This window comes from Mercenaria mercenaria, chromosome 7, assembly GCF_021730395.1.
Source record: "Mercenaria mercenaria strain notata chromosome 7, MADL_Memer_1, whole genome shotgun sequence".
In the NCBI taxonomy this organism is placed as follows: Eukaryota; Metazoa; Mollusca; class Bivalvia; order Venerida; family Veneridae; genus Mercenaria; species Mercenaria mercenaria.
The window spans coordinates 71547065-71559518 of record NC_069367.1 but is presented as its reverse complement, the minus strand read 5'-3'; positions in this window follow the sequence as shown (position 1 = coordinate 71559518).

The window sequence follows — 12454 nt, the reverse complement described above, 5'->3', positions numbered from 1 at the left end:
TCAACTGAACAATAGTGTTAAAACACTTTTCCTTTGATTTGACTGGGTGACCTAGTTTTGTGACCCCATATGACCTAGTTTCAAACTTGGCATAGGAACAAATGAAGACAAACATTCTGACCAAATTTCATGAAGATAGGGTCATAAATGGGGCCTCTAGGTTGTTTACAAGCTTTCCTTTGATTTGACCTGATAACCAAGTTTTTGACCCGACATGACTTAGTTTCGATCCAGGCCTAGAGATCATCAAGATAATCATTCTGTGCAAGTTTTTATCAAATCAAAGCATAAATGAAACATCTTTATGGCTGAAAAGGCCAGAATAGAAATTTTTGCCCCTTTCAGAGGCAGTAACTCTAGAACCCATGACGGAATCTGGCCGGTTTTTGAAAGAAACCAAGATCTTATTGTGACTTAAATTATGTGTATGTGTGGTTAAAATCAGATATAGAATGTCACTTCTATCATGTTCACAAGGTAAAAATTACCAACTTTTTGCTATTTTAGGGGTCAATCAGGGGCTGTAACTCTAGAACCTATGATTGGATCTGGCAGAATCACCATGGACTCAAAGATTTATTGTTGTTGAAGACATTTAAATTTGCAAGTTTGTATCAAATCACCATAAAAAAGTCTCTATATGGCTGCAAAAGCCAAAATAGCAAATTTTGGACCTTTAAGGGGCCATAACTCCGGAACCCATGATGGGATCTGGCCAGTTTTTGAAAGGAACCGAGATATTATGCCAGTATAAGTTGTGTGCAAGTTTTCTTAAAGTTGATTGCAAAATGTGGTCTCTATCTTGTTCACAAGCCAAACGTGGCAAATTTTGGCCCCTAAGGGGCTATAACTCTGGAACCCATGATGGGATCTGGCCAGTTTTTGAAAGGAACAGAGATAATTACCCATACAAGTTGTGTGCAAGTTTGATTAAAATCAAATACAAAATGTAATCTCTATCATGTTCATAAGGAAATTGTGAATGGACGGACAGACAAAGGGTGATCACAAAAGCGCACCCTGTCACGTACTGACAGGTGAGCTAAAAGCATACCAAGGAGAGGTTATGATGGTAGGGACAATGTCATAGCCTATGAGTATACTTTTTAGCTCACCTGAGCCATAGGCACATGGTGAGCTTTTGTGACCGCTCAATGTCCGTTGTCAGTCGTGTGTCCGTCAACATTTTCTAAAAAAATCTTCTTGAAAACCACTGGGCAGAATTACACCAAACTTCACAGGAATGATCCTTGGATGGTCCCTTTTCAAAATTGTTTAAAGAACATAATTCCATGCAGAACTCTGGTTGCCATGGCAGCTGAAGGGAAAAACTTTAAAAATCTTGTCTAAAACCGCAAGGCGTAGAGCCTTGATATTTGGTTTGTGACATCATCTTATGGTCCTCTATCAAAACTGTTCAAATAGAGCCCCTGGGGTGAAAAGAGGTCCCGCCCCCGGGGTCACAAGTTTTACATAGATTTCTATAGTAAAAAACTAAAAAATCTTCTTGTCAAAAATAACTTTACCTAGGCCTTTTTTATTTTTGTATTTTTATTTTGTATGTAGCATTGCCTTGTGGTCCTCTACCAAAATTGTTCAAATTATGAATTATGCCCCTGGGTTGAAAAGAGGCCCTTCCCGGGGTGGGGGGTCTCTAGTATTACATAGACTTGTATAAGGGAAAAAACTTTAAAAATCTTCTTGCCCGAAACGGCAAGGCCTAGGATTTTGATATTAAGTATGTTGCCTTTCCTAGTATTTCTCTAATAAAATTGTTCAAATTATGACCAAAGGGTGAAATGAGGCCCTGCCCTGGGGATACCAAGTTTAACATAGACATATAGGAAAAGAATTTAAGATCTTCTTGTCTGAAAGTTCAAGGCCAAGGCATTTGATATTTGGTATGTAACATTGCCTGATGGATCTCTAACAAGTTTGTTCAAATTATGCCCCTGGGGTGAATAGAGGCCCCGCCCTGGTGGTCACTTGTTATAATTATTAGTTATGTAGGAAAGAATACTTAAAAAATTATCAGGTTATATTTCCTAGACTAGTATATTGTGGCTGGGTGTGAGCCATGGAGGACATGCTCTCTAGTTGGTTAGATATCTTCCCTGACCGGTTTCATTCAGCAGTTGTTGCCAAACTTGCCTAGTCATTACGCTCGAGTCCTGTGAAGAAGTTCACAACTGCTGAACGAAACCGGTCAGGGAAGATATCTAACCAACAAGGGAGCATGTCCTCCATGGTTCACACCCAGCCACAATATACCAGAAGCAACCCTACTTGGATCATGGAGACCTGCTCCGCAGCAACCCACCTCTGGCGTAACTCCAGCATCGGCAACTATCTTTGCAACCATACACTTGCCTTTAGCTACGCCAGCACGACAGTTACCGCGGGCACTAACAATACAGAGCTGCAGAACAGAGAGTGAAAGCGAAACAACTCAAAATATGAGGATAACCTTAAACATATCCAATATATGTATGCAGCTTTAAAAAGAAGCAACATAGATCCTAGATATATATGTAAAGTCTCAAGTCATTAAAGACTACACACTAAACGTGCAGCATAAGTATATCTAATCAAAATCATTGAAATCATGCAGAATGATCCAGAGACAGCAAATAACACAAAAATGTAAGATGTAACAGGTAATATTCTTGGATCCACGAGCTGCGTACTCTCAACCCAGTAGGGATCAATATTTACGGATAGAATGGGAATACTCGGCCATTTCATTTATCTTATATATTTCCTAGACTAATTATAATTACCTGATGACCCAAGCGATTAGGGATCACTTGACTATGACCTTGACCTACTGACCTACTTTCTTGATTTTTAAGATGCAGCCTTGAAATTTGAATGACATGTACAGTTTTACACACCAGTCTTAAAACAGTCTTTCAATGACCATGAATGTGACCTACTGACCTACTTTCTAATATTTTAACGTCAGTTTGCCATTTGAAATATGTGGCTCATATTATACAGGTGAGAGATTCAGGGTCATCATGACCCTCTTGTTTTTATTGGCTTTGGTCTTTGTATCATTACAGTAGACTGTTGTTATTCTGTAATCCAAAGCTCTATTACCGTATGACTTATATCCTGTATTTTGTCATTTTTTGCTTGCTCCACTTGCAAGGGTCATTTGATATTTATTCATATATGAATACTGTTTACAGAAGTGTGAAGCAAACAAGTAAAATGTCACAGCAAAATGCATGCCATAAGAAATATCTTGCAACAATATGGAATTATGGCAGTGTTAAATATATTAAAGACGTATACGGGAGTTGCCAATGCGCATCTTTTTGCGCATTTACTTTTGTTACAAAGAAGGAAAATTTTAACTAGCGGAGAGAATTTTCTTAAACTTTGCATGGTTATAGAGCATCATAATAGAAACAAATTTATGAAAAAATATTTGGGTGTCCCCATGCTACTTTTTGAGTTATCTGTCCCTGAATGCTAGAGTTTGCTCTTTTAGGTCATTTTCAAGGACAGATAACTCAAAATCTAGCTTATGGATAGCTTATTTCATTTCACATTATTTTTTGTTATTACATTTCCAGTCATTATGCAAAATTTGAACCTATTCTATCAAACAGAATTTTTGCTGTATTTGAATGAGTAAACATACTGCATTTTTCTTGAATAAAGGGCATAATTTGAAGAAATTTTCTATTTGTTTGAGTAAGCGACTATAGAATAAAATTTGTCTCATAAAATCTCTGCAAATTTTGTGCAGTTGAGGGAAATAAAGTAACAAACACTAATTGGAAATCAAATAAAGTGTAACTAACCATTACTTTAGTTATCTGCATTCAGGGGCAGTAAACACAAAATGTAGCATGAGAACACCCACTTCCTTTTTCATAAATTTGTTTTTAATATGATGCTCTATAATCGTGCAAAGTTTAAGAAAATTCTCTCCACTAGTTAAAATTTTCCTTCTTTGTCTATATAACAACTCCCAGATACGTCATTAAGAGGAACTGTGGAAAACGTGAGAAATTGCATTTCAGTAAAATAACACAATTACCATAAGTTATTTTGAAACAGACATATTTTCCAAATACTTAATGATCACTGATCAGGATACAAAGGTTACTATAGCCTCTGTATGTTAAGAAATCATCAAAGGGCCATAACTCCTAGAAAAATATTGTCAACTAAAATTCTTGCTCTCTTGCATATTTCCACATCATTACTGATCAACAGAAGTTTGAAAGAAATCCTTCAAACCTACTTTAACATCATCGTTGATCAACTTGAATTTGCAAGAATCACACCAAGTTGGACAATTAAGCTTAACACCACTTGCAGAAGGCATCATTAAAGTGCCTGTCTGTGACACTAAGTTAGTAACTGTGTCTGACAAGAAGGTTTCAAAAAACATGAAATCAGAGCAAATTTTATCTTTGTCTTTGTTAAGACAAGTGTATAATGTGGTTAAAGAAATAATACAGTGAATACTAGTACTGAATTGTTTGAGAAGGTCATATATTCTTCATAAGTGAAATAGTGCCCAGTTATATTTTCTATTTTAGATGACTTTGGAATTTCACCTAGAGACCCAAAGGACATGCTGAAAGCATTCTCTGATATATTTATGACATTTAGTGGTTGTACCAAGTTTAGTGAATGAATGGAAGTGAACACAAATCTATATGTACAGAACCAAATATGGCCTGTCAGTATACAATGTAATGTTGATACTAAGCAACAAAAGTTTATCAGTCAAGGCTTTGTAAGGCATTGTCTTTTGTGGTTGTATATATTTTTAATCAACTTGGACTAAATTCAATAGTACACCAAAAGCATGTTTTTTTTTTTATTTCAGAATAAAACCAGCAGATGCAAACAACATGATTTGTGAAGTGATTACAATACACAAATATATTTAAAAAAGAAAAAATACTTATCAACAAAAGCAATAATCATAGAAGTCAAATAGCAATAGTATGATAATAGCAACAATCAGAAGTCAATAGCAGAAGGCAATAGTAAAAACTTTACAAAGTTTCTGTTGAAGATATTAAATATTTTATATGTATTAAGGAAATATTTGGAGGTTTTCTTGAAGCTCAGAAATCATATTGTTGGCATACATGTTTGAATAACATTTTTGTTATGTTTTATAAAAAGAATTCGAAAGCATTATTGTGATAAAACAATGAATGCTTTCTACTAAGTAGAGCTGGTTTTCCAATTAAATTACTTTAGTTTCAGTTTTAGTTTTATTCACAGAAACATTGTAAAATAGTTGCCTTTGTCATGTAACAGTTAACATCGAAAAATGGCAAAAACACATGTGAAAAGTAGCACACAAACCAATATCATTTCATATAAAAATATAGCATAGCAGTTATTGCAGGATTTTAAGGTATTTGGGTGTTTCTCAAATTCCTCTAGATTTTAGAGAGTTTGATCAAGAAAGATTTATTTGTGATAAAAAAATATAATATAATTTGTTCAAAGAAGGCCAAAACAGTTAATCCAATATTTTTTATCGAATAGTGATTGAAATAATACCCAGAGCTCATGGAATTCTGAGAACACAATTATTTACAATTAATTTACACATACCAGTGAATCTTCCATGTTCAATCTCAAGAAAGTGCGAACATAATCTGAAAAGTGTTGCTATAAATGTTTACTCAGATTATTATTTTTATCATGCCTAGGTAATCCTCAGCAAAGGTTCAGTTTTATGTGATAACCAAGAAGCTTAGACATCTCATTACGAGTTGCAGACCGTTCCTGGAAACTGGTATAAAAATGGAAAATAATGTCAGTATTAAAGTCTGTTTCTACAAATGGAATATTCAAATCATTAATCGAGGATATTACATTAGTGTCTTTTCATACTGGTATATGAAACAAATTGATTTTTTAATAAATGAGAGGCTCTGCCGAGCATTTAATCAGTTTTGTTCAACTAGTTCGATGCAGAAAGACACACACATGACATTTCTTTTATCAGGTGTTAGCTTTTTCTTCTGAAACATAAAAAATTCTTCCTTCTTTAGTTGTTAAAAATCCAGTCAATTTTACTATTATATAGTAACATCTCTTAAATCAACATCAAGGTCAAAGCTTTTTTTGACACTCTAGTCTTCAGTGTAATACCAAAACTGTATACATGTTGTGGCTTTATTTTACTACCACAACGTCTAATAGAGATCAACAAATATATCAGGATGCACAAGTTACCTTCGTTTAAAAAATGCACAATTTATTTTTATTTACAATAAACTCTAAGCCCCATTTTGACGGATAATGGTATAAATTATAAAGCAATAGTAAATAGAACAATATAGCCTGCAAACAAAATCATATACATGGAAACTATATTCAGACCATTGAAAGGTGAATGAATACAATATCATCAATAAATAGAATAAAAGCAAGGAGATACTGGTTCGCCCTGTTTAACTCCTATTGTTACGTCAAAAGTATCATGTTTAATTCAATTTTAACACAAGCATTTACATTATTGTAGGCAGATATTTTCATGCTGGTCATTTTACAGCTGATACCAGATTCAGTTAGTTTTACCCATAAAGCATCACGAATTACAGTATTGAATCTATAAATATGCCCAGCAGTTTAGATTTAGCGGTAAAACCTTTTGAATTACCAAGTGGAGTATAAATATGGCATCAGCAGAAGAGCACCCATCATGAAAAACAAATTGTCTTCTACTCAAACATTGATAGTTTCACTCCTTTATTCATTCCATTTATTAGCAGTAAAGAAAATAGTTTCGCGTTAACATTAACGATGGTTGCAAATTGTACGTTGATATGGTGAAATTAAATGTTTAGTATCACGAAAAGTCAGCTACTACAGTATTATTCAAATCACAACATTTACTTCTTTCCAATAATGGTTACATAAGTTTCGAGAATTCATCAACAGAAAATTGTTCTTCTAACTGTTCACATAAAAGCATAAAATCGTCACTGTTCAACAGAGAATTAACTGTTTCAATTGAATTGGCAAAAAATCATTAGGATTCAGTCAACTACAAGTATACTTGAAATAGGCTTTGTCAGTCACTTGTTAGTTGAGGGTTTCTTCTCATAGACTGCATTTAGAGACCTGTAGCTGGATTAGACAATAAAGTATTTCCGAGGTGGAATGACTATGTCATGTTTGCAAGGCGATAGGAGATAAGTTTCATTTTGTTTTGAATTGTACTTTGTACATTGATCAGAGAAAGCAATATATCTCTTCAAAATTATGCTGAAGACCAAATAAATGCAAATTTATGTGACATTGCAAAATTAGAGCATATGTGCACCAAACTTTTGCTTTAAAGAATGAAAATATTTATCATTGGTCAATATTTTACTCCCTCTTTAAAAAATGTCCAGCCAATAAAAATATTTTTTTATTTGAATCATATATAACAGTTTATTCATTGAAACAAAATGCAAAAGTCGATTATCTGTTGACCTTTTCTTTTCATAGCCTAAAATTAATTATATAGTTATATTAATTACATTAATCTGTTATTTGTGTATACCTTTTTCTAAATGTAAATTGTATGTAAATATGCACAAGCATGTTAATTTAACATTTCTTTACAAATTGCGAATATAGAAACAGGCTGATTCGGACAAATTGGCTGATTCGGCCCTTGCTGATTCGGATGAAATATTTTGGCTGATTCGGAGCATATACTAGTACTTTGAATAAAAGTAGATAATGACCATGTATTTTGGCTGATTCGGATCGCAAACTTTGATTTAAGAGTCAATTATGACTATATATTTTGGATGATTCAGCAATGTTCAGGAAATAATGTTGATTATATGTATTTATCTTGAAGTAAGGATATAAAATATACACCGTACAAGCAGGTAAAAAGTTCAGACAAGCTAAAATGCATCATTTTTGCATTTAAATAAGCACTTTTATTATTCTTTGCATCAGAAATTAAACTTGATACTCATAAATGTTATTTTTATTCATCATGTTAGTGTCAGGAAAACTTAAACAATTTTAGTCGAATAAGCCAAGTAAATTTGGGCCAAATCAGCTATGGTCCGTCGTCAGCGAATGTTTATGTCCTCACGGACTTTAAGCCTATAGAAATTGAATGAATAAACGTGAGACTTGAAACTCTTTAAGGTTTAGCAGTATATCACAAAACAACGGATTTGTTTAGTAAATGAAAAGTATTTTAAGTCTTCCGCATTGAGTGTACGCACGCATTGAATGTACACTATTAAACCAATGTTAAACCTAACCCTAACATTTAGTCAGTATATAGTATACTCAGTACTTGCGTACATCCAATAGGGGCGATTTAATTTTGACAATGCATCAAATCGAAGGCATGTAACAGCTTTTTAAAAATGGTGAGTTTTTAAAGGCGCTGAAACTATCCAGAAGTGTGTAAATAGACAATGGTTTTGTAGGGTAATACAAATGTTTTATATGCTGTTAAATTTTCATGTAAAACAATGATTTCTTTCTATGATTTAATGGCGTTCGAACTTTTTTCTCCGAAACATGGACTTATATCTTAATGCGCTGTAGTTGTTTTGTTCCATTGATTTGCCTATGCATTGCAGTTCTCTTAACAGTTTCTATCTGTTGGCATATTTTATACTGTACTGAAATTAAGCTCACATTATATCTTAAGTCACAATGCGTCGGTTGTTGTTGTTTTTAAATTCTTCTTCTTCCAGTGACGTGTAGAGCCGCATTATTATTGAATGTCATCAGTACCAAACTTAGCCTTTACTTTTTCAGACGTTACGCAATTTTTCACAATGAACAATAAGTCGATAAAGAGAAATAAACAACTTGACCAAAAGACAATAGTTCGGTAGCGGTCACCATCTGAAGACCAGTCAAACCACTTCATACTGCCGCTTTCTTGAATGGATAATGACAGTGCAAAAGCAAAAGTCATACCTTCCGTAAATAAAATGCAAATCTCACTTATAAAAAATCTCCGAAAAGTCAACCTTTTTTTAGAACAACAAAAGCATAAATTTGAAACGCATACTGCCGCTGATGCCAATACTACAACTAGCCATGTTATATGAAGTGCCATACTTGTATCCGAAAAGTTTTCCTTTAAAGGATAAGAATCAGCCTCATCAAAATCAAAAGTGAAGCTTTTTTCCAGCTGTTCCTTGTATGCAGATGATGTTACTGGTGATGTTGCAAGAAGAGTAATCACTTCTACAAAATTCACCACAAATGAAAACACATGTCGTGTTATCCATACACTGGATCTGTTACAACATTTTTTCCCCCTCCAAAGCATTGGAAAAGGATCCATGACACCACGTCTAATGAATTGATAATATCCAAAATCATTTTTATATCTTATCTAGTCGTAGATAGTTTCAAGTTATCTTAAGTACATTGTATATCAAATGCCGTTTAACCAACAGAACGTGTTATTATACAAGTTCATATCTAGTATAGTCTACGGTCAATGGCGTAGCCGGAGTGAGGGATGCAACAAGGGCTAACGCACTCCTTTTTTCCAGCAAAGTTTACAACCATTTTTTACGCTTTTCTGTATTCTTTTCGTCTTTCTTTGCTTCCCAACTTATTATGGAATTTGTCTGCATGACAAGCTGTGCTTACGTTATAAAGACTTTTTTTAACTGTATGAGAAGAATATAATATACACCGAAAGCAGAAATATAGAAATCCACAACATGTACGAAATTAGTTTATACTAATTTGTTTTAGCTCGATTGTGATGAAAGCTTCAAACTTATTGGAACCACTCTCGAGTCCGCTTCCTGGAAAACCGGTACTGGTGTCATATGAGAAGTCATGGTCGTGACCCCAGTAGGGCTCGAACCCATGACCCCGGGATTGAGCGGCCGACACCTTATCCACTAGACTACCGCTCCCCTTAGACCTCCGCCCCGCTGTACGAAATTGTGATTTACTGCGACAAACCGCCGCCTTGAGGTTTTCATTTGAAGTGACGGAAATCTGCGCTGAAGCAGTGAAACCGGGTTATTTTCTTAAATTTAAACCTCTTGCTTAGAATAACATGACTTTAAATTCAGATCATATGGTATACTAGAATTAGATGATGTTTAGCAGACACGCCTATGCAGCTATTTGTTATATTAAGTAGAAAACAATGTTTGAGTAAATGACGGAAAGTATTACCTTTATTTCTGTTTAGGGGATGGTCGGAAAAGGAAGGATGTACTAAATTTTCTTAAAGGAAAATATATAATTTCTACTTTCTACAAGATACACATTTCACTGACAAAGAAATAAAACTTATACGCAGTCAACCGGGGGCTATGAATGTTTTTTTTTCAGTAATTTTAATAGTGAATCAAGAGGCGTAGCAAATTTCATTAATAATTATTTTGAATTTAAATTTAGAAGTTTAGAAAGAGACCAGAAAGATAACCAAACTGCCCATTTCAGCCTTGCTCTGAATCTTGTATTTAAAGTGAGGTATAATATTTGAGAGGAGTATATTAAATACATCTTGTGAGAATGCAGATATTACTTTGATTAATATTTGTATGGTCCAATAGGAATGATCCAGCCTTTAATTCAAATTTCAAAGAAAAAAAAATCGCAAATTGAAAATCCATTCCTAGTTGAGGGGGGGGGGGGGGGGGGGGGGGGGGGGGGGGGGGGAGCACCGGTCTAGATAGAGCGTCTGCTTCCGGCTTCTCTTCTCTTATAGCCTCTTAGCAATGAATTCCATTTGGAATGAGGTGTCAAGACGGATTAAAATGGATTGGTATAAACTATTAGGGGGTAACCCATCCATTACCTCAAAATTTAGAAATAAAAGATGCACCAGAGGCCACCATTTTATGCCTATATTTCAAAATTTCTAGTGGGAGAGCCCCCTGACCCCTAATATGAGGCCACCATTCCACACCTGTATCTAAAAAGTTTCCATGGTGGAGACCCCCTTGACCCCCTTGACACCCCCCCACCACCCACTACACACACACCTAACATGGACAAGGTCGGTGACGTCTTTATTCTAGACTCCCCCCCCCCACCCCTACACACACACCTAACATGGACAACGTAGGTGACGTCTTTATTCTAGACTGCCTCCACCCCCCTCACCCCACTCAGTAAAATATTTCTGGATCCAGGCCTGCACGCGAAATAGTAATACAAATTATATTAGAACGATATTAGAATATGCATGGTTAAAGAGAAACCCCATTATAATTACTTTTCTAATTTCAAAACGTAAATAAGGTTTCAATAGAGCCAGGTTATAGGACAAATCATCCAATGATATTATCAAATATTGAATTTGGTAAATTTTAAAAAGGTAGATCATTCTGGAAATTTGATATCTCTTTGTTAAAGGACATTCAATATGCAGAGCGGATAAAACTCTAATAGAGCAGGTAAAATGTCAGTATGTTTAAGAAATACTTTATAATAACGCCTATATAGATAATATTAGCAGCGAACATATAAAATTTTGCATAAATGATCATTTGTTGTTGTTTTTTTTTTTTTTTTTTTGTCTTTTTTGTGAGACGTTAATAGAAATCAGAGGAAAATCTATAGCATATTCATCAAATAAAAGGAAAACGAAGATAAAAAAACAGGACAGGACATTTTATTGAAAGAGATTTCATCTATTGAAAAAGAGTGTGATATTGACTACACTCATTTAAAAGCAAAACAGAACTGAAAGTCACTAATGGTTTCACTGCAGCTTTTTTTCAAATTCTTCTGGTCAGTCATTGGTAATTTCTTGGTCAGGTCAGACCCTGACCTGCAATATATGTTAAATTTATTAATGACTTTTGTAAAACGAATAATATTGTGCACTTCAGGCCTAACTTTGTACAGAGATCATACTATGTATGTACATGCGGAGAGTAAAGAATTTATTATGTAAATAGATATTTGTATCTCGGTATTATTTTGACTGAGCATCTTGATTATACTGTTTCAGCAAAAGTGATAGCCCAAAGTGTTGGACGTGCCCTGGGACTTCGACTTGCATGGTTAAAAAATAATGGAGGTTTGCCGTATGATAATAACGCGAACTGATTACTCGCTTGTTGTTCCTGTCATAACATATGGCTCCCCCATTTGGGGGACTAAATCCTTTTACTTTTTAACTGCAGTCAGACACCGAGCAAACAGATTCTACCTTGGCACTAGTAAATGCACGGTGAAATGGCTTGGAAGCCAATATTTGTAGATCATTGGATATCAGTATGTTGTCATTGGCATCGATGTCTGAGCTATGATGATATACGTATTAATAAAAAGATATTTAACTAGGCTTGTAATAAAGGTGGCTAAATTTCGAAGTGGCGTTGCACCTATAAGACTGGAAACCGGCCGATATGTAGGTTGCCTGAGAGCCAACGTATGCGTCTCTTTGGCTGTAATTTTGTAGAGTCAGAAATGCATGTCATTTTGGACTATCCACAGA